Genomic DNA, 24,618 nt, shown 5'->3' with positions numbered 1-24,618 from the left:
ATGTTGACTCTATAGGACCTGGTCTCTCTCATGTTGACTCTATAGGACCTGGTCTGTCTCATGTTGACTCTATAGGACCTGATCTGTCTCATGTTGACTCTATAGGACCTGGGCTGTCTCATGTTGACTCTATAGGACCTGGTCTGTCTCATGTTGACTCTATAGGACCTGGTCTGTCTCATGTTGACTCTGTAGGACCTGATCTGTCTCATATTGACTCTATAGGACCTGATCTGTCTTGTGTTGACTCTATAGGACCTGGTCTGTCTCATGTTGACTCTATAGGACCTGGTCTGTCTCATGTTGACTCTATAGGACCTGGTCTGTCTCATGTTGACTCTATAGGACCTGGAATGTCTCATGTTGACTCTATAGGACCTGACCTGTCTTATGTTGACTCTATAGGACCTGACCTGTCTTATGTTGGCTCTATAGGACCTGGTCTGTCTCAAGTTGACTCTATAGGACCTGATCTGTCTCATGTTGACTCTATAGGACCTGATCTGTCTCATGTTGACTCTATAGGACCTGATCTGTCTCATGTTGACGCTGTAAGACCTGGTCTGTCTCATGATGACTCTATAGGACCTGGTCTGTCTCCAGTTGACTCTATAGGACCTGGTCTGTCTCATGTTGACTCTATAGGACCTGGTATGTCTCATGTTGACTCTATAGGACCTGGTCTGTCTCATGTTGACTCTATAGGACCTGGTCTGTCTCATGTTGACTCTGTAGGACCTGATCTGTCTCATATTGACTCTATAGGACCTGGTCTGTCTCAGAGATATGTTGTGTCTATAGGACCTGATCTGTCTCATATTGACTCTATAGGACCTGATCTGTCTCAGAGACATGTTGACTCTATAGGACCTGGTCTGTCTCATGTTGACTCTATAGGACCTGGTCTGTCTCATGTTGAATCTATAGGATCTGATCTGTCTCATGTTGATCCTATAGGACCTGGTCTGTCTCATGTTGACTCTATAGGACCTGGTCTGTCTCATGTTGACTCTGTAGGACCTGATCTGTATCATATTGACTCTATAGGACCTGGTCTGTCTCAGAGATATGTTGACTCTATAGGACCTGATCTGTCTCATGTTGACTCTATAGGACCTGATCTGTCTCAGAGACATGTTGACTCTATAGGACCTGGTCTATCTCATGTTGACTCTATAGGACCTGGTCTGTCTCATGTTGACTCTATAGGACCTGATCTGTCTCATGTTTACTCAATAGGACCTGGTCTGTCTCATGTTGACTCTACAGGACCTGGACTGTCTCATGTTGACTTTATAGGACCTGATCTGTATCATGTTGACTCTATAGGACCTGGTCTGTCTCATGTTGACTCTATAGGACCTGGTCTGTCTCATGTTGACTCTATAGGACCTGATCTATCTCATGTTGACGCTGTAAGACCTGGTCTGTCTCATGTTGACTCTATAGGACCTGGTCTGTCTATTGTTGACTCTATAGGACCTGGTCTGTCTATTGTTGACTCTATAGGACCTGATCTGTCTCATGTTGACTCTATAGGACCTGGTCTGTCTCATGTTGACTCTAGAGGACCTGGTCTGTCTCATGTTGACTCTATAGGACCTGGTCTGTCTCATGTTGACTCTCTAGGACCTGGTCTGTCTCATGTTGACTCTATAGGACCTGGTCTGTCTCATGTTGACTCTATAGGACCTGGTCTGTCTCATGTTGACTCTATAGGACCTGGTCTGTCTCCAGTTGACTCTATAGGACCTGATCTGTCTTGTGTTGACTCTATAGGACCTGGGCTGTCTCATGTTGACTCTATAGGACCTGGTCTGTCTCATGTTGACTCTATAGGACCTGGTCTGTCTCATGTTGACTCTATAGGACCTGGTCTGTCTCATGTTGACTCTATAGGACCTGGTCTGTCTCATATTGACTCTATAGGACCTGGTATGTCTCATGTTGACTCTATAGGACCTGATCTGTCTTATGTTGGCTCTATAGGACCTGGTCTGTCTCATGTTGACTCTATAGGACCTGATCTGTCTCATGTTGACTCTATAGGACCTGATCTGTCTCAGAGACATGTTGACTCTATAGGACCTGGTCTGTCTCATGTTGACTCTATAGGACCTGGTCTGTCTCATGTTGACCCTATAGGACCTGGTATGTCTCATGTTGACTCTATAGGACCTGACCTGTCTTATGTTGGCTCTATAGGACCTGGTCTGTCTCATGTTGACTCTATAGGACCTGATCTGTCTCATGTTGACTCTATAGGACCTGATCTGTCTCATGTTGACTCTATAGGACCTGATCTGTCTCATGTTGACGCTGTAAGACCTGGTCTGTCTCATGTTGACTCTATAGGACCTGGTCTGTCTCCAGTTGACTCTATATGACCTGGTCTGTCTCATGTTGACTCTATAGGACCTGGTATGTCTCATGTTGACTCTATAGGACCTGGTCTGTCTTATGTTGACTCTATAGGACCTGGTCTGTCTCATGTTGACTCTGTAGGACCTGATCTGTCTCATGTTGACTCTGTAGGACCTGATCTGTCTCATATTGACTCTATAGGACCTGGGCTGTCTCATGTTGACTCTATAGGACCTGGTCTGTCTCATGTTGACTCTATAGGACCTGGTCTGTCTCATGTTGACTCTATAGGACCTGGTCTGTCTCATGTTGACTCTATAGGACCTGGTCTGTCTCATGTTGACTCTATAGGACCTGGTATGTCTCATGTTGACTCTATAGGACCTGATCTGTCTCATGTTGACTCTATAGGACCTGATCTGTCTCAGAGACATGTTGACTCTATAGGACCTGGTCTGTCTCATGTTGACTCTATAGGACCTGGTCTGTCTCATGTTGACTCTATAGGACCTGGTATGTCTCATGTTGACTCTATAGGACCTGATCTGTCTTATGTTGGCTCTATAGGACCTGGTTTGTCTCATGTTGACTCTATAGGACCTGATCTGTCTCATGTTGACTCTATAGGACCTGATCTGTCTCATGTTGACGCTGTAAGACCTGGTCTGTCTCATGTTGACTCTATAGGACCTGGTCTGTCTATTGTTGACTCTATAGGACCTGGTCTGTCTATTGTTGACTCTATAGGACCTGATCTGTCTCATGTTGACTCTATAGGACCTGGTCTGTCTCATGTTGACTCTATAGGACCTGGTCTGTCTCATGTTGACTCTGTAGGACCTGGTCTTTCTCATGTTGACTGTCTAGGACCTGATCTGTCTCATGTTGACTCTATAGGACCTGATCTGTCTCATGTTGACTCTATAGGACCTGATCTGTCTCATGTTGACTCTATAGGACCTGGTCTGTCTCATGTTGACTCTATAGGACCTGGTCTGTCTCATGTTGACTCTATAGGACCTGGTCTGTCTCCAGTTGACTCTATAGGACCTGGTCTGTTTCATGTTGACCCTATAGGACCTGATCTGTCTCATGTTGACTCTATAGGACCTGGTCTGTCTCATGTTGACTCTATAGGACCTGGTCTGTCTCCAGTTGACTCTATAGGATCCGGTCTGTTTCATGTTGACCCTATAGGACCTGATCTGTCTCATGTTGACTCTATAGGACATGATCTGTCTCATGTTGACTCTATAGGACCTGATCTGTCTTGTGTTGACTCTATAGGACCTGGGCTGTCTCATGTTGACTCTATAGGACCTGGTCTGTCTCATGTTGACTCTATAGGACCTGGTCTGTCTCATGTTGACTCTATAGGACCTGGTCTGTCTCATGTTGACTCTATAGGACCTGGTCTGTCTCATGTTGACTCTATAGGACCTGATCTGTCTCATGTTGACTCTATAGGACCTGATCTGTCTCATGTTGACTCTATAGGACCTGATCTGTCTCATGTTGACGCTGTAAGACCTGGTCTGTCTCATGTTGACTCTATAGGACCTGGTCTGTCTCATGTTGACTCTATAGGACCTGGTCTGTCTCATATTGACTCTATAGGACCTGGTATGTCTCATGTTGACTCTATAGGACCTGATCTGTCTTATGTTGGCTCTATAGGACCTGGTCTGTCTCATGTTGACTCTATAGGACCTGATCTGTCTCATGTTGACTCTATAGGACCTGATCTGTCTCATGTTGACTCTATAGGACCTGATCTGTCTCAGAGACATGTTGACTCTATAGGACCTGGTCTGTCTCATGTTGACTCTATAGGACCTGGTCTGTCTCATGTTGACTCTATAGGACCTGGTATGTCTCATGTTGACTCTATAGGACCTGACCTGTCTTATGTTGGCTCTATAGGACCTGGTCTGTCTCATGTTGACTCTATAGGACCTGATCTGTCTCATGTTGACTCTATAGGACCTGATCTGTCTCATGTTGACTCTATAGGACCTGATCTGTCTCATGTTGACGCTGTAAGACCTGGTCTGTCTCATGTTGACTCTATAGGACCTGGTCTGTCTCCAGTTGACTCTATATGACCTGGTCTGTCTCATGTTGACTCTATAGGACCTGGTATGTCTCATGTTGACTCTATAGGACCTGGTCTGTCTCATGTTGACTCTATAGGACCTGGTCTGTCTCATGTTGACTCTGTAGGACCTGATCTGTCTCATGTTGACTCTGTAGGACCTGATCTGTCTCATATTGACTCTATAGGACCTGGGCTGTCTCATGTTGACTCTATAGGACCTGGTCTGTCTCATGTTGACTCTATAGGACCTGGTCTGTCTCATGTTGACTCTATAGGACCTGGTCTGTCTCATGTTGACTCTATAGGACCTGGTCTGTCTCATGTTGACTCTATAGGACCTGATCTGTCTCATGTTGACTCTATAGGACCTGATCTGTCTCAGAGACATGTTGACTCTATAGGACCTGGTCTGTCTCATGTTGACTCTATAGGACCTGGTCTGTCTCATGTTGACTCTATAGGACCTGGTATGTCTCATGTTGACTCTATAGGACCTGACCTGTCTTATGTTGGCTCTATAGGACCTGGTCTGTCTCATGTTGACTCTATAGGACCTGATCTGTCTCATGTTGACTCTATAGGACCTGATCTGTCTCATGTTGACTCTATAGGACCTGATCTGTCTCATGTTGACGCTGTAATACCTGGTCTGTCTCATGTTGACTCTATAGGACCTGGTCTGTCTCCAGTTGACTCTATATGACCTGGTCTGTCTCATGTTGACTCTATAGGACCTGGTATGTCTCATGTTGACTCTATAGGACCTGGTCTGTCTCATGTTGACTCTATAGGACCTGGTCTGTCTCATGTTGACTCTGTAGGACCTGATCTGTCTCATGTTGACTCTGTAGGACCTGATCTGTCTCATATTGACTCTATAGGACCTGGGCTGTCTCATGTTGACTCTATAGGACCTGGGCTGTCTCATGTTGACTCTATAGGACCTGGTCTGTCTCATGTTGACTCTATAGGACCTGGTCTGTCTCATGTTGACTCTATAGGACCTGGTCTGTCTCATGTTGACTCTATAGGACCTGGTATGTCTCATGTTGACTCTATAGGACCTGATCTGTCTTATGTTGGCTCTATAGGACCTGGTTTGTCTCATGTTGACTCTATAGGACCTGATCTGTCTCATGTTGACTCTATAGGACCTGATCTGTCTCATGTTGACTCTATAGGACCTGATCTGTCTCATGTTGACGCTGTAAGACCTGGTGTGTCTCATGTTGACTCTATAGGACGTGGTCTGTCTATTGTTGACTCTATAGGACCTGGTCTGTCTATTGTTGACTCTATAGGACCTGATCTGTCTCATGTTGACTCTATAGGACCTGGTCTGTCTCATGTTGACTCTATAGGACCTGGTCTGTCTCATGTTGACTCTGTAGGACCTGGTCTTTCTCATGTTGACTGTCTAGGACCTGATCTGTCTCATGTTGACTCTATAGGACCTGATCTGTCTCATGTTGACTCTATAGGACCTGGTCTGTCTCATGTTGACTCTATAGGACCTGGTCTGTCTCATGTTGACTCTATAGGACCTGGTCTGTCTCCAGTTGACTCTATAGGACCTGGTCTGTTTCATGTTGACCCTATAGGACCTGATCTGTCTCATGTTGACTCTATAGGACCTGGTCTGTCTCATGTTGACTCTATAGGACCTGGTCTGTCTCATGTTGACTCTATAGGACCTGGTCTGTCTCCAGTTGACTCTATAGGATCCGGTCTGTTTCATGTTGACCCTATAGGACCTGATCTGTCTCATGTTGACTCTATAGGACCTGATCTGTCTCATGTTGACTCTATAGGACCTGATCTGTCTTGTGTTGACTCTATAGGACCTGGGCTGTCTCATGTTGACTCTATAGGACCTGGTCTGTCTCATGTTGACTCTATAGGACCTGGTCTGTCTCATGTTGACTCTATAGGACCTGGTCTGTCTCATGTTGACTCTATAGGACCTGGTCTGTCTCATGTTGACTCTATAGGACCTGATCTGTCTCATGTTGACTCTATAGGATCTGATCTGTCTCATGTTGACTCAATAGGACCTGGTCTGTCTCATGCTGACTCTACAGGACCTGGTCTGTCTCATGTTGACTCTATTGGACCTGGTAAGTCTCATGTTGACTCTATAGGACCTGGTATGTCTCATGTTGACTCTATAGGACCTGATCTGTCTTATGTTGGCTCTATAGGACCTGGTTTGTCTCATGTTGACTCTATAGGACCTGGTCTGTCTCATGTTGACTCTATAGGACCTGATCTGTCTCATGTTGACTCTATAGGACCTGATCTGTCTCATGTTGATGCTGTAAGACCTGGTCTGTCTCATGTTGACTCTATAGGACCTGGTCTGTCTATTGTTGACTCTATAGGACCTGGTCTGTCTATTGTTGACTCTATAGGACCTGATCTGTCTCATGTTGACTCTATAGGACCTGGTCTGTCTCATGTTGACTCTATAGGACCTGGTCTGTCTCATGTTGACTCTGTAGGACCTGGTCTTTCTCATGTTGACTGTCTAGGACCTGATCTGTCTCATGTTGACTCAATAGGACCTGATCTGTCTCATGTTGACTCTATAGGACCTGGTCTGTCTCATGTTGACTCTATAGGACCTGGTCTGTCTCCAGTTGACTCTATAGGATCCGGTCTGTTTCATGTTGACCCTATAGGACCTGATCTGTCTCATGTTGACTCTATAGGACCTGATCTGTCTCATGTTGACTCTATAGGACCTGATCTGTCTTGTGTTGACTCTATAGGACCTGGTCTGTCTCATGTTGACTCTATAGGACCTGGTCTGTCTCATGTTGACTCTATAGGACCTGGTCTGTCTCATGTTGACTCTATAGGACCTGGTCTGTCTCATGTTGACTCTATAGGACCTGGTCTGTCTCATGTTGACTCTATAGGACCTGATCTGTCTCATGTTGACTCTATAGGACCTGATCTGTCTCATGTTGACTCAATAGGACCTGGTCTGTCTCATGCTGACTCTACAGGACCTGGTCTGTCTCATGTTGACTCTATAGGACCTGATCTGTCTTATGTTGGCTCTATAGGACCTGGTTTGTCTCATGTTGACTCTATAGGACCTGATCTGTCTCATGTTGACTCTATAGGACCTGATCTGTCTCATGTTGACTCTATAGGACCTGATCTGTCTCATGTTGACGCTGTAAGACCTGGTCTGTCTCATGTTGACTCTATAGGACCTGGTCTGTCTATTGTTGACTCTATAGGACCTGGTCTGTCTATTGTTGACTCTATAGGACCTGATCTGTCTCATGTTGACTCTATAGGACCTGGTCTGTCTCATGTTGACTCTATAGGACCTGGTCTGTCTCATGTTGACTCTGTAGGACCTGGTCTTTCTCATGTTGACTGTCTAGGACCTGATCTGTCTCATGTTGACTCTATAGGACCTGGTCTGTCTCCAGATGACTCTATAGGACCTGGTCTGTTTCATGTTGACCCTATAGGACCTGATCTGTCTCATGTTGACTCTATAGGACCTTGTCTGTCTCATGTTGACTCTATAGGACCTGGTCTGTCTCCAGTTGACTCTATAGGACCTGGTCTGTTTCATGTTGACCCTATAGGACCTGATCTGTCTCATGTTGACTCTATAGGACCTGGTCTGTCTCATGTTGACTCTATAGGACCTGGTCTGTCTCATGTTGACTCTATAGGACCTGGTCTGTCTCCAGTTGACTCTATAGGATCCGGTCTGTTTCATGTTGACCCTATAGGACCTGATCTGTCTCATGTTGACTCTATAGGACCTGATCTGTCTCATGTTGACTCTATAGGACCTGATCTGTCTTGTGTTGACTCTATAGGACCTGGGCTGTCTCATGTTGACTCTATAGGACCTGGTCTGTCTCATGTTGACTCTGTAGGACCTGGTCTGTCTCATGTTGACTCTATAGGACCTGGTCTGTCTCATGTTGACTCTATAGGACCTGGTCTGTCTCATGTTGACTCTATAGGACCTGATCTGTCTATTGTTGACTCTATAGGACCTGGTCTGTCTATTGTTGACTCTATAGGACCTGATCTGTCTCATGTTGACTCTATAGGACCTGGTCTGTCTCATGTTGACTCTATAGGACCTGGTCTGTCTCATGTTGACTCTATAGGACCTGGTCTGTCTCATGTTGACTCTCTAGGACCTGGTCTGTCTCATGTTGACTCTATAGGATCCCGTCTGTTTCATGTTGACCCTATAGGACCTGATCTGTCTCATGTTGACTCTATAGGACCTGATCTGTCTTGTGTTGACTCTATAGGACCTGGGCTGTCTCATGTTGACTCTATAGGACCTGATCTGTATCATGTTGACTCTATAGGACCTGGTCTGTCTCATGTTGACTCTATAGGACCTGGTCTGTCTCATGTTGACTCTATAGGACCTGGTCTGTCTATTGTTGACTCTATAGGACCTGGTCTGTCTATTGTTGACTCTATAGGACCTGATCTGTCTCATGTTGACTCTATAGGACCTGGTCTGTCTCATGTTGACTCTATAGGACCTGGTCTGTCTCATGTTGACTCTCTAGGACCTGGTCTGTCTCATGTTGACTCTATAGGACCTGGTCTGTCTCATGTTGACTCTATAGGATCCCGTCTGTTTCATGTTGACCCTATAGGACCTGATCTGTCTCATGTTGACTCTATAGGACCTGATCTGTCTTGTGTTGACTCTATAGGACCTGGGCTGTCTCATGTTGGCTCTATAGGACCTGGTCTGTCTCATGTTGACTCTATAGGACCTGGTCTGTCTCATGTTGACTCTATAGGACCTGGTCTGTCTCATGTTGACTCTATAGGACCTGATCTGTCTCATGTTGACTCTATAGGACCTGATCTGTCTCATGTTGACTCAATAGGACCTGGTCTGTCTCATGCTGACTCTACAGGACCTGGTCTGTCTCATGTTGACTCTATAGGACCTGATCTGTATCATGTTGACTCTATAGGACCTGGTCTGTCTCATGTTGACTCTATAGGACCTGGTCTGTCTCATGTTGACTCTATAGGACCTGATCTGTCTCATGTTGACGCTGTAAGACCTGGTCTGTCTCATGTTGACTCTATAGGACCTGGTCTGTCTATTGTTGACTCTATAGGACCTGGTCTGTCTATTGTTGACTCTATAGGACCTGATCTGTCTCATGTTGACTCTATAGGACCTGGTCTGTCTCATGTTGACTCTATAGGACCTGGTCTGTCTCATGTTGACTCTCTAGGACCTGGTCTGTCTCATGTTGACTCTATAGGACCTGGTCTGTCTCATGTTGACTCTATAGGATCCCTTATGTTTCATGTTGACCCTATAGGACCTGATCTGTCTCATGTTGACTCTATAGGACCTGATCTGTCTTGTGTTGACTCTATAGGACCTGGGCTGTCTCATGTTGACTCTATAGGACCTGATCTGTCTCATGTTGACTCTATAGGACCTGGTCTGGTTATTGTTGACTCTATAGGACCTGGTCTGTCTCATGTTGACTCTATAGGACCTGGTCTGTCTCATGTTGACTCTATAGGACCTGATCTGTCTCATGTTGACGCTGTAAGACCTGGTCTGTCTCATGTTGACTCTATAGGACCTGGTCTGTCTATTGTTGACTCTATAGGACCTGGTCTGTCTATTGTTGACTCTATAGGACCTGATCTGTCTCATGTTGACTCTATAGGACCTGGTCTGTCTCATGTTGACTCTATAGGACCTGGTCTGTCTCATGTTGACTCTCTAGGACCTGGTCTGTCTATAGGACCTGGTCTGTCTCATGTTGACTCTCTAGGACCTGGTCTGTCTCATGTTGACTCTATAGGACCTGGTCTGTCTCATGTTGACTCTATAGGATCCCTTATGTTTCATGTTGACCCTATAGGACCTGATCTGTCTCATGTTGACTCTATAGGACCTGATCTGTCTTGTGTTGACTCTATAGGACCTGGGCTGTCTCATGTTGACTCTATAGGACCTGATCTGTCTCATGTTGACTCTATAGGACCTGGTCTGGTTATTGTTGACTCTATAGGACCTGGTCTGTCTATTGTTGACTCTATAGGACCTGGTCTGTCTCATGTTGACTCTATAGGACCTGGTCTGGTTATTGTTGACTCTATAGGACCTGGTCTGTCTATTGTTGACTCTATAGGACCTGATCTGTCTCATGTTGACTCTATAGGACCTGGTCTGTCTCATGTTGACTCTATAGGACCTGGTCTGTCTCATGTTGACTCTCTAGGACCTGGTCTGTCTCATGTTGACTCTATAGGACCTGGTCTGTCTCATGTTGACTCTATAGGATCCCGTCTGTTTCATGTTGACCCTATAGGACCTGATCTGTCTCATGTTGACTCTATAGGACCTGATCTGTCTTGTGTTGACTCTATAGGACCTGGGCTGTCTCATGTTGGCTCTATAGGACCTGGTCTGTCTCATGTTGACTCTATAGGACCTGGTCTGTCTCATGTTGACTCTATAGGACCTGGTCTGTCTCATGTTGACTCTATAGGACCTGATCTGTCTCATGTTGACTCTATAGGACCTGATCTGTCTCATGTTGACTCAATAGGACCTGGTCTGTCTCATGCTGACTCTACAGGACCTGGTCTGTCTCATGTTGACTCTATAGGACCTGATCTGTATCATGTTGACTCTATAGGACCTGGTCTGTCTCATGTTGACTCTATAGGACCTGGTCTGTCTCATGTTGACTCTATAGGACCTGATCTGTCTCATGTTGACGCTGTAAGACCTGGTCTGTCTCATGTTGACTCTATAGGACCTGGTCTGTCTATTGTTGACTCTATAGGACCTGGTCTGTCTATTGTTGACTCTATAGGACCTGATCTGTCTCATGTTGACTCTATAGGACCTGGTCTGTCTCATGTTGACTCTATAGGACCTGGTCTGTCTCATGTTGACTCTCTAGGACCTGGTCTGTCTCATGTTGACTCTATAGGACCTGGTCTGTCTCATGTTGACTCTATAGGATCCCTTATGTTTCATGTTGACCCTATAGGACCTGATCTGTCTCATGTTGACTCTATAGGACCTGATCTGTCTTGTGTTGACTCTATAGGACCTGGGCTGTCTCATGTTGACTCTATAGGACCTGATCTGTATCATGTTGACTCTATAGGACCTGGTCTGTCTCATGTTGACTCTATAGGACCTGGTCTGTCTCATGTTGACTCTATAGGACCTGGTCTGGTTATTGTTGACTCTATAGGACCTGGTCTGTCTATTGTTGACTCTATAGGACCTGATCTGTCTCATGTTGACTCTATAGGACCTGGTCTGTCTCATGTTGACTCTATAGGACCTGGTCTGTCTCATGTTGACTCTCTAGGACCTGGTCTGTCTCATGTTGACTCTATAGGACCTGGTCTGTCTCATGTTGACTCTATAGGATCCCGTCTGTTTCATGTTGACCCTATAGGACCTGATCTGTCTCATGTTGACTCTATAGGACCTGATCTGTCTTGTGTTGACTCTATAGGACCTGGGCTGTCTCATGTTGGCTCTATAGGACCTGGTCTGTCTCATGTTGACTCTATAGGACCTGGTCTGTCTCATGTTGACTCTATAGGACCTGGTCTGTCTCATGTTGACTCTCTAGGACCTGGTCTGTCTCATGTTGACTCTATAGGATCCCGTCTGTTTCATGTTGACCCTATAGGACCTGATCTGTCTCATGTTGACTCTATAGGACCTGATCTGTCTTGTGTTGACTCTATAGGACCTGGGCTGTCTCATGTTGACTCTATAGGACCTGATCTGTATCATGTTGACTCTATAGGACCTGGTCTGTCTCATGTTGACTCTATAGGACCTGGTCTGTCTCATGTTGACTCTATAGGACCTGGTCTGTCTATTGTTGACTCTATAGGACCTGGTCTGTCTATTGTTGACTCTATAGGACCTGATCTGTCTCATGTTGACTCTATAGGACCTGGTCTGTCTCATGTTGACTCTATAGGACCTGGTCTGTCTCATGTTGACTCTCTAGGACCTGGTCTGTCTCATGTTGACTCTATAGGACCTGGTCTGTCTCATGTTGACTCTATAGGATCCCGTCTGTTTCATGTTGACCCTATAGGACCTGATCTGTCTCATGTTGACTCTATAGGACCTGATCTGTCTTGTGTTGACTCTATAGGACCTGGGCTGTCTCATGTTGGCTCTATAGGACCTGGTCTGTCTCATGTTGACTCTATAGGACCTGGTCTGTCTCATGTTGACTCTATAGGACCTGGTCTGTCTCATGTTGACTCTATAGGACCTGGTCTGTCTCATGTTGACTCTATAGGACCTGGTATGTCTCATGTTGACTCTATAGGACCTGATCTGTCTTATGTTGGCTCTATAGGACCTGGTCTGTCTCATGTTGACTCTATAGGACCTGATCTGTCTCATGTTGACTATAGGACCTGATCTGTCTCATGTTGACTCTAAAGGACCTGCTCTGTCTCATGTTGACTTTTTAAGACCTGGTCTGTCTCATGTTGACTCTATAGAACCTGATCTGTCTTGTGTTGACTCTATAGGACCTGGGCTGTCTCATGTTGACTCTATAGGACCTGGTCTGTCTCATGTTGACTCTATAGGACCTGGTCTGTCTCATGTTGACTCTATAGGACCTGGTCTGTCTCATGTTGACTCTATAGGACCTGATCTGTCTCATGTTGACTCTATAGGACCTGATCTGTCTCATGTTGACTCAATAGGACCTGGTCTGTCTCATGCTGACTCTACAGGACCTGGTCTGTCTCATGTTGACTCTATAGGACCTGATCTGTATCATGTTGACTCTATAGGACCTGGTCTGTCTCATGTTGACTCTATAGGACCTGGTCTGTCTCATGTTGACTCTATAGGACCTGATCTGTCTCATGTTGACGCTGTAAGACCTGGTCTGTCTCATGTTGACTCTATAGGACCTGGTCTGTCTATTGTTGACTCTATAGGACCTGGTCTGTCTATTGTTGATTCTATAGGACCTGATCTGTCTCATGTTGACTCTATAGGACCTGGTCTGTCTCATGTTGACTCTATAGGACCTGGTCTGTCTCATGTTGACTCTATAGGACCTGATCTGTCTCATGTTGACTCTATAGGACCTGATCTGTCTCATGTTGACTCAATAGGACCTGGTCTGTCTCATGCTGACTCTACAGGACCTGGTCTGTCTCATGTTGACTCTATAGGACCTGATCTGTATCATGTTGACTCTATAGGACCTGGTCTGTCTCATGTTGACTCTATAGGACCTGGTCTGTCTCATGTTGACTCTATAGGACCTGATCTGTCTCATGTTGACGCTGTAAGACCTGGTCTGTCTCATGTTGACTCTATAGGACCTGGTCTGTCTATTGTTGACTCTATAGGACCTGGTCTGTCTATTGTTGACTCTATAGGACCTGATCTGTCTCATGTTGACTCTATAGGACCTGGTCTGTCTCATGTTGACTCTATAGGACCTGGTCTGTCTCATGTTGACTCTCTAGGACCTGGTCTGTCTCATGTTGACTCTATAGGACCTGGTCTGTCTCATGTTGACTCTATAGGATCCCTTATGTTTCATGTTGACCCTATAGGACCTGATCTGTCTCATGTTGACTCTATAGGACCTGATCTGTCTTGTGTTGACTCTATAGGACCTGGGCTGTCTCATGTTGACTCTATAGGACCTGATCTGTATCATGTTGACTCTATAGGACCTGGTCTGTCTCATGTTGACTCTATAGGACCTGGTCTGTCTCATGTTGACTCTATAGGACCTGGTCTGGTTATTGTTGACTCTATAGGACCTGGTCTGTCTATTGTTGACTCTATAGGACCTGATCTGTCTCATGTTGACTCTATAGGACCTGGTCTGTCTCATGTTGACTCTATAGGACCTGGTCTGTCTCATGTTGACTCTCTAGGACCTGGTCTGTCTCATGTTGACTCTATAGGACCTGGTCTGTCTCATGTTGACTCTATAGGATCCCGTCTGTTTCATGTTGACCCTATAGGACCTGATCTGTCTCATGTTGACTCTATAGGACCTGATCTGTCTTGTGTTGACTCTATAGGACCTGGGCTGTCTCATGTTGGCTCTATAGGACCTGGTCTGTCTCATGTTGACTCTATAGGACCTGGTCTGTCTCATGTTGACTCTATAGGACCTGGTCTGTCTCATGTTGACTCTATAGGACCTGGTCTGTCTCATGTTGACTCTATAGGACCTGGTATGTCTCATGTTGACTCTATAGGACCTGATCTCTTATGTTGGCTCTATAGGACCTGGTCTGTCTCATGTTGACTCTATAGGACCTGATCTGTCTCATGTTGACTATAGGACCTGATCTGTCTCATGTTGACTCTAAAGGACCTGCTCTGTCTCATGTTGACTTTTTAAGACCTATTCTGTCTCATGTTGACTCTATAGGACCTGGCCTGTCTATTGTTGACTCTATAGGACCTGGTCTGTCTATTGTTGACTCTATAGGACCTGATCTGTCTCATGTTGACTCTATAGGACCTGGTCTGTCTCATGTTGACTCTGTAGGACCTGGTCTGTCTCATGTTGACTCTCTAGGACCTGATCTGTCTCATGTTGACTCTATAGGACCTTGTCTGTCTCATGTTGACTCTGTAGGACCTGATCTGTCTCATGTTGACTCTATAGGACCTTGTCTGTCTCATGCTGACTCTATAGGACCTGGTCTGTCTCATGTTGACTCTATAGGACCTGGTCTGTCTCCAGTTGACTCTATAGGTCCTGGTCTGTTTCATGTTGACCCTATAGGACCTGATCTGTCTCATGTTGACTCTTTAGGACCTGATCTGTATCATGTTGACTCTATAGGACCTGGTCTGTCTCATGTTGACTCTATAGGACCTGGTCTGTCTCATGTTGACTCTATAGGACCTGGTCTGTCTATTGTTGACTCTATAGGACCTGGTCTGTCTATTGTTGACTCTATAGGACCTGGTCTGTCTCATGTTGACTCTATAGGACCTGGTCTGTCTCATGTTGACTCTATAGGACCTGGTCTGTCTCATGTTGACTCTATAGGATCCCGTCTGTTTCATGTTGACCCTATAGGACCTGATCTGTCTCATGTTGACTCTATAGGACCTGATCTGTCTTGTGTTGACTCTATAGGACCTGGGCTGTCTCATGTTGACTCTATAGGACCTGATCTGTATCATGTTGACTCTATAGGACCTGGTCTGTCTCATGTTGACTCTATAGGACCTGGTCTGTCTCATGTTGACTCTATAGGACCTGGTCTGTCTATTGTTGACTCTATAGGACCTGGTCTGTCTATTGTTGACTCTATAGGACCTGATCTGTCTCATGTTGACTCTATAGGACCTGGTCTGTCTCATGTTGACTCTATAGGACCTGGTTTGTCTCATGTTGACTCTCTAGGACCTGGTCTGTCTCATGTTGACTCTATAGGACCTGGTCTGTCTCATGTTGACTCTATAGGATCCCGTCTGTTTCATGCTGACCCTATAGGACCTGATCTGTCTCATGTTGACTCTATAGGACCTGATCTGTCTTGTGTTGACTCTATAGGACCTGGGCTGTCTCATGTTGGCTCTATAGGACCTGGTCTGTCTCATGTTGACTCTATAGGACCTGGTCTGTCTCATGTTGACTCTATAGGACCTTGTCTGTCTCATGTTGACTCTATAGGACCTGGTCTGTCTCATGTTGACTCTATAGGACCTGGTATGTCTCATGCTGACTCTATAGGACCTGATCTGTCTTATGTTGGCTCTATAGGACCTGGTCTGTCTCATGTTGACTCTATAGGACCTGATCTGTCTCATGTTGACTATAGGACCTGATCTGTCTCATGTTGACTCTAAAGGACCTGCTCTGTCTCATGTTGACTTTTTAAGACCTGGTCTGTCTCATGTTGACTCTATAGGACCTGGCCTGTCTATTGTTGACTCTATAGGACCTGGTCTGTCTATTGTTGACTCTATAGGACCTGATCTGTCTCATGTTGACTCTATAGGACCTGGTCTGTCTCATGTTGACTCTATAGGACCTGGTCTGTCTCATGTTGACTCTGTAGGACCTGGTCTGTCTCATGTTGACTCTCTAGGACCTGATCTGTCTCATGTTGACTCTATAGGACCTGATCTGTCTCATGTTGACGCTGTAAGACCTGGTCTGTCTCATGTTGACTCTATAGGACCTGGTCTGTCTATTGTTGACTCTATAGGACCTGGTCTGTCTATTGTTGACTCTATAGGACCTGATCTGTCTCATGTTGACTCTATAGGACCTGGTCTGTCTCATGTTGACTCTTTAGGACCTGGTCTGTCTCATGTTGACTCTATAGGACCTGGTCTGTCTCATGTTGACTCTCTAGGACCTGGTCTGTCTCATGTTGACTCTATAGGACCTGGTCTGTCTCATGTTGACTCTATAGGATCCCGTCTGTTTCATGTTGACCCTATAGGACCTGATCTGTCTCATGTTGACTCTATAGGACCTGATCTGTCTTGTGTTGACTCTATAGGACCTGGGCTGTCTCATGTTGACTCTATAGGACCTGATCTGTATCATGTTGACTCTATAGGACCTGGTCTGTCTCATGTTGACTCTATAGGACCTGGTCTGTCTCATGTTGACTCTATAGGACCTGGTCTGTCTATTGTTGACTCTATAGGACCTGGTCTGTCTATTGTTGACTCTATAGGACCTGATCTGTCTCATGTTGACTCTATAGGACCTGGTCTGTCTCATGTTGACTCTATAGGACCTGGTCTGTCTCATGGTGACTCTATAGGACCTGGTCTGTCTCATGTTGACTCTATAGGACCTGGTCTGTCTCATGTTGACTCTATAGAACCTGATCTGTCTCATGTTGACTATAGGACCTGATCTGTCTCATGTTGACTCTAAAGGACCTGCTCTGTCTCATGTTGACTTTTTAAGACCTGGTCTGTCTCATGTTGACTCTATAGGACCTGGCCTGTCTATTGTTGACTCTATAGGACCTGGTCTGTCTATTGTTGACTCTATAGGACCTGATCTGTCTCATGTTGACTCTATAGGACCTGGTCTGTCTCATGTTGACTCTGTAGGACCTGGTCTGTCTCATGTTGACTCTCTAGGACCTGATCTGTCTCATGTTGACTCTATAGGACCTTGTCTGTCTCATGTTGACTCTGTAGGACCTGATCTGTCTCATGTTGACTCTATAGGACCTTGTCTGTCTCATGCTGACTCTATAGGACCTGGTCTGTCTCATGTTGACTCTATAGGACCTGGTCTGTCTCCAGTTGACTCTATAGGTCCTGGTCTGTTTCATGTTGACCCTATAGGACCTGATCTGTCTCATGTTGACTCTATAGGACCTGATCTGTATCATGTTGACTCTATAGGACCTGGTCTGTCTCATGTTGACTCTATAGGACCTGGTCTGTCTCATGTTGACTCTATAGGACCTGGTCTGTCTATTGTTGACTCTATAGGACCTGGTCTGTCTATTGTTGACTCTATAGGACCTGGTCTGTCTCATGTTGACTCTATAGGACCTGGTCTGTCTCATGTTGACTCTATAGGACCTGGTCTGTCTCATGTTGACTCTATAGGATCCCGTCTGTTTCATGTTGACCCTATAGGACCTGATCTGTCTCATGTTGACTCTATAGGACCTGATCTGTCTTGTGTTGACTCTATAGGACCTGGGCTGTCTCATGTTGACTCTATAGGACCTGATCTGTATCATGTTGACTCTATAGGACCTGGTCTGTCTCATGTTGACTCTATAGGACCTGGTCTGTCTCATGTTGACTCTATAGGACCTGGTCTGTCTATTGTTGACTCTATAGGACCTGGTCTGTCTATTGTTGACTCTATAGGACCTGATCTGTCTCATGTTGACTCTATAGGACCTGGTCTGTCTCATGTTGACTCTATAGGACCTGGTTTGTCTCATGTTGACTCTCTAGGACCTGGTCTGTCTCATGTTGACTCTATAGGACCTGGTCTGTCTCATGTTGACTCTATAGGATCCCGTCTGTTTCATGTTGACCCTATAGGACCTGATCTGTCTCATGTTGACTCTATAGGACCTGATCTGTCTTGTGTTGACTCTATAGGACCTGGGCTGTCTCATGTTGGCTCTATAGGACCTGGTCTGTCTCATGTTGACTCTATAGGACCTGGTCTGTCTCATGTTGACTCTATAGGACCTTGTCTGTCTCATGTTGACTCTATAGGACCTGGTCTGTCTCATGTTGACTCTATAGGACCTGGTATGTCTCATGCTGACTCTATAGGACCTGATCTGTCTTATGTTGGCTCTATAGGACCTGGTCTGTCTCATGTTGACTCTATAGGACCTGATCTGGCTCATGTTGACTATAGGACCTGATCTGTCTCATGTTGACTCTAAAGGACCTGCTCTGTCTCATGTTGACTTTTTAAGACCTGGTCTGTCTCATGTTGACTCTATAGGACCTGGCCTGTCTATTGTTGACTCTATAGGACCTGGTCTGTCTATTGTTGACTCTATAGGACCTGATCTGTCTCATGTTGACTCTATAGGACCTGGTCTGTCTCATGTTGACTCTATAGGACCTGGTCTGTCTCATGTTGACTCTGTAGGACCTGGTCTGTCTCATGTTGACTCTCTAGGACCTGATCTGTCTCATGTTGACTCTATAGGACCTGATCTGTCTCATGTTGACGCTGTAAGACCTGGTCTGTCTCATGTTGACTCTATAGGACCTGGTCTGTCTATTGTTGACTCTATAGGACCTGGTCTGTCTATTGTTGACTCTATAGGACCTGATCTGTCTCATGTTGACTCTATAGGACCTGGTCTGTCTCATGTTGACTCTATAGGACCTGGTCTGTCTCATGTTGACTCTATAGGACCTGGTCTGTCTCATGTTGACTCTCTAGGACCTGGTCTGTCTCATGTTGACTCTATAGGACCTGGTCTGTCTCATGTTGACTCTATAGGATCCCGTCTGTTTCATGTTGACCCTATAGGACCTGATCTGTCTCATGTTGGCTCTATAGGACCTGATCTGTCTTGTGTTGACTCTATAGGACCTGGGCTGTCTCATGTTGACTCTATAGGACCTGATCTGTATCATGTTGACTCTATAGGACCTGGTCTGTCTCATGTTGACTCTATAGGACCTGGTCTGTCTCATGTTGACTCTATAGGACCTGGTCTGTCTATTGTTGACTCTATAGGACCTGGTCTGTCTATTGTTGACTCTATAGGACCTGATCTGTCTCATGTTGACTCTATAGGACCTGGTCTGTCTCATGTTGACTCTATAGGACCTGGTCTGTCTCATGTTGACTCTCTAGGACCTGGTCTGTCTCATGTTGACTCTATAGGACCTGGTCTGTCTCATATTGACTCTATAGGATCCCGTCTTTTTCATGTTGACCCTATAGGACCTGATCTGTCTCATGTTGACTCTATAGGACCTGATCTGTCTTGTGTTGACTCTATAGGACCTGGGCTGTCTCATGTTGGCTCTATAGGACCTGGTCTGTCTCATGTTGACTCTATAGGACCTGGTCTGTCTCATGTTGACTCTATAGGACCTGGTCTGTCTCATGTTGACTCTATAGGACCTGGTCTGTCTCATGTTGACTCTATAGGACCTGGTATGTCTCATGTTGACTCTATAGGACCTGATCTGTCTTATGTTGGCTCTATAGGACCTGGTCTGTCTCATGTTGACTCTATAGGACCTGATCTGTCTCATGTTGACTATAGGACCTGATCTGTCTCATGTTGACTCTAAAGGACCTGCTCTGTCTCATGTTGACTTTTTAAGACCTGGTCTGTCTCATGTTGACTCTATAGGACCTGGCCTGTCTATTGTTGACTCTATAGGACCTGGTCTGTCTATTGTTGACTCTATAGGACCTGATCTGTCTCATGTTGACTCTATAGGACCTGGTCTGTCTCATGTTGACTCTGTAGGACCTGGTCTGTCTCATGTTGACTCTCTAGGACCTGATCTGTCTCATGTTGACTCTATAGGACCTTGTCTGTCTCATGTTGACTCTCTAGGACCTGATCTGTCTCATGTTGACTCTATAGGACCTTGTCTGTCTCATGCTGACTCTATAGGACCTGGTCTGTCTCATGTTGACTCTATAGGACCTGGTCTGTCTCCAGTTGACTCTATAGGTCCTGGTCTGTTTCATGTTGACCCTATAGGACCTGATCTGTCTCATGTTGACTCTATAGGACCTGATCTGTATCATGTTGACTCTATAGGACCTGGTCTGTCTCATGTTGACTCTATAGGACCTGGTCTGTCTCATGTTGACTCTATAGGACCTGGTCTGTCTATTGTTGACTCTATAGGACCTGGTCTGTCTATTGTTGACTCTATAGGACCTGGTCTGTCTCATGTTGACTCTATAGGACCTGGTCTGTCTCATGTTGACTCTATAGGACCTGGTCTGTCTCATGTTGACTCTATAGGATCCCGTCTGTTTCATGTTGACCCTATAGGACCTGATCTGTCTCATGTTGACTCTATAGGACCTGATCTGTCTTGTGTTGACTCTATAGGACCTGGGCTGTCTCATGTTGACTCTATAGGACCTGATCTGTATCATGTTGACTCTATAGGACCTGGTCTGTCTCATGTTGACTCTATAGGACCTGGTCTGTCTCATGTTGACTCTATAGGACCTGGTCTGTCTATTGTTGACTCTATAGGACCTGGTCTGTCTATTGTTGACTCTATAGGACCTGATCTGTCTCATGTTGACTCTATAGGACCTGGTCTGTCTCATGTTGACTCTATAGGACCTGGTCTGTCTCATGTTGACTCTCTAGGACCTGGTCTGTCTCATGTTGACTCTATAGGACCTGGTCTGTCTCATGTTGACTCTATAGGATCCCGTCTGTTTCATGTTGACCCTATAGGACCTGATCTGTCTCATGTTGACTCTATAGGACCTGATCTGTCTTGTGTTGACTCTATAGGACCTGGGCTGTCTCATGTTGGCTCGATAGGACCTGGTCTGTCTCATGTTGACTCTATAGGACCTGGTCTGTCTCATGTTGACTCTATAGGACCTTGTCTGTCTCATGTTGACTCTATAGGACCTGGTCTGTCTCATGTTGACTCTATAGGACCTGGTATGTCTCATGTTGACTCTATAGGACCTGATCTGTCTTATGTTGGCTCTATAGGACCTGGTCTGTCTCATGTTGACTCTATAGGACCTGATCTGTCTCATGTTGACTATAGGACCTGATCTGTCTCATGTTGACTATAAAGGACCTGCTCTGTCTCATGTTGACTTTTTAAGACCTGGTCTGTCTCATGTTGACTCTATAGGACCTGGCCTGTCTATTGTTGACTCTATAGGACCTGGTCTGTCTATTGTTGACTCTATAGGACCTGATCTGTCTCATGTTGACTCTATAGGACCTGGTCTGTCTCATGTTGACTCTATAGGACCTGGTCTGTCTCATGTTGACTCTGTAGGACCTGGTCTGTCTCATGTTGACTCTCTAGGACCTGATCTGTCTCATGTTGACTCTATAGGACCTTGTCTGTCTCATGTTGACTCTGTAGGACCTGATCTGTCTCATGTTGACTCTATAGGACCTTGTCTGTCTCATGCTGACTCTATAGGACCTGGTCTGTCTCATGTTGACTCTATAGGACCTGGTCTGTCTCCAGTTGACTCTATAGGTCCTGGTCTGTTTCATGTTGACCCTATAGGACCTGATCTGTCTCATGTTGACTCTATAGGACCTGATCTGTATCATGTTGACTCTATAGGACCTGGTCTGTCTCATGTTGACTCTATAGGACCTGGTCTGTCTCATGTTGACTCTATAGGACCTGGTCTGTCTATTGTTGACTCTATAGGACCTGGTCTGTCTATTGTTGACTCTATAGGACCTGGTCTGTCTCATGTTGACTCTATAGGACCTGGTCTGTCTCATGTTGACTCTATAGGACCTGGTCTGTCTCCAGTTGACTCTATAGGACCTGATCTGTCTTGTGTTGACTCTATAGGACCTGGGCTGTCTCATGTTGACTCTATAGGACCTGGTCTGTCTCATGTTGACTCTATAGGACCTGGTCTGTCTCATGTTGACTCTATAGGACCTGGTCTGTCTCATGTTGACTCTATAGGACCTGGTCTGTCTCATATTGACTCTATAGGACCTGGCATGTCTCATGTTGACTCTATAGGACCTGATCTGTCTTATGTTGGCTCTATAGGACCTGGTCTGTCTCATGTTGACTCTATAGGACCTGATCTGTCTCATGTTGACTCTATAGGACCTGATCTGTCTCAGAGACATGTTGACTCTATAGGACCTGGTCTGTCTCATGTTGACTCTATAGGACCTGGTCTGTCTCATGTTGACTCTATAGGACCTGGTATGTCTCATGTTGACTCTATAGGACCTGACCTGTCTTATGTTGGCTCTATAGGACCTGGTCTGTCTCATGTTGACTCTATAGGACCTGATCTGTCTCATGTTGACTCTATAGGACCTGATCTGTCTCATGTTGACTCTATAGGACCTGATCTGTCTCATGTTGACGCTGTAAGACCTGGTCTGTCTCATGTTGACTCTATAGGACCTGGTCTGTCTCCAGTTGACTCTATAGGACCTGGTCTGTCTCATGTTGACTCTATAGGACCTGGTATGTCTCATGTTGACTCTATGGGACCTGGTCTGTCTCATGTTGACTCTATAGGACCTGGTCTGTCTTATGTTGACTCTGTAGGACCTGATCTGTCTCATATTGACTCTATAGGACCTGGGCTGTCTCATGTTGACTCTATAGGACCTGGTCTGTCTCATGTTGACTCTATAGGACCTGGTCTGTCTCATGTTGACTCTATAGGACCTGGTCTGTCTCATGTTGACTCTATAGGACCTGGTCTGTCTCATGTTGACTCTATAGGACCTGGTCTGTCTCATGTTGACTCTATAGGACCTGGTATGTCTCATGTTGACTCTATAGGACCTGATCTGTCTTATGTTGGCTCTATAGGACCTGGTCTGTCTCATGTTGACTCTATAGGACCTGATCTGTCTCATGTTGACTCTATAGGACCTGATCTGTCTCATGTTGACTCTATAGGACCTGATCTGTCTCATGTTGACGCTGTAAGACCTGGTCTGTCTCATGTTGACTCTATAGGACCTGGTCTGTCTATTGTTGACTCTATAGGACCTGGTCTGTCTATTGTTGACTCTATAGGACCTGATCTGTCTCATGTTGACTCTATAGGACCTGGTCTGTCTCATGTTGACTCTATAGGACCTGGTCTGTCTCATGTTGACTCTGTAGGACCTGGTCTTTCTCATGTTGACTGTCTAGGACCTGATCTGTCTCATGTTGACTCTATAGGACCTGATCTGTCTCATGTTGACTCTATAGGACCTGGTCTGTCTCATGTTGACTCTATAGGACCTGGTCTGTCTCATGTTGACTCTATAGGACCTGGTCTGTCTCCAGTTGACTCTATAGGACCTGGTCTGTTTCATGTTGACTCTCTAGGACCTGATCTGTCTCATGTTGACTCTATAGGACCTTGTCTGTCTCATGTTGACTCTGTAGGACCTGATCTGTCTCATGTTGACTCTATAGGACCTTGTCTGTCTCATGCTGTCTCTATAGGACCTGGTCTGTCTCATGTTGACTCTATAGGACCTGGTCTGTCTCCAGTTGACTCTATAGGATCCCGTCTGTTTCATGTTGACCCTATAGGACCTGATCTGTCTCATGTTGACTCTATAGGACCTGATCTGTCTTGTGTTGACTCTATAGGACCTGGGCTGTCTCATGTTGACTCTATAGGTCCTGATCTGTATCATGTTGACTCTATAGGACCTGGTCTGTCTCATGTTGACTCTATAGGACCTGGTCTGTCTCATGTTGACTCTATAGGACCTGGTCTGTCTCATGTTGACTCTCTAGGACCTGGTCTGTCTATTGTTGACTCTATAGGACCTGGTCTGTCTATTGTTGACTCTATAGGACCTGGTCTGTCTATTGTTGACTCTATAGGACCTGGTCTGTCTATTGTTGACTCTATAGGACCTGATCTGTCTCATGTTGACTCTATAGGACCTGG

Source organism: Salvelinus fontinalis, chromosome 5, assembly GCF_029448725.1.
Source record: "Salvelinus fontinalis isolate EN_2023a chromosome 5, ASM2944872v1, whole genome shotgun sequence".
NCBI lineage: Eukaryota > Metazoa > Chordata > Actinopteri > Salmoniformes > Salmonidae > Salvelinus > Salvelinus fontinalis.
Note: the sequence above shows the minus strand (reverse complement) of the source record.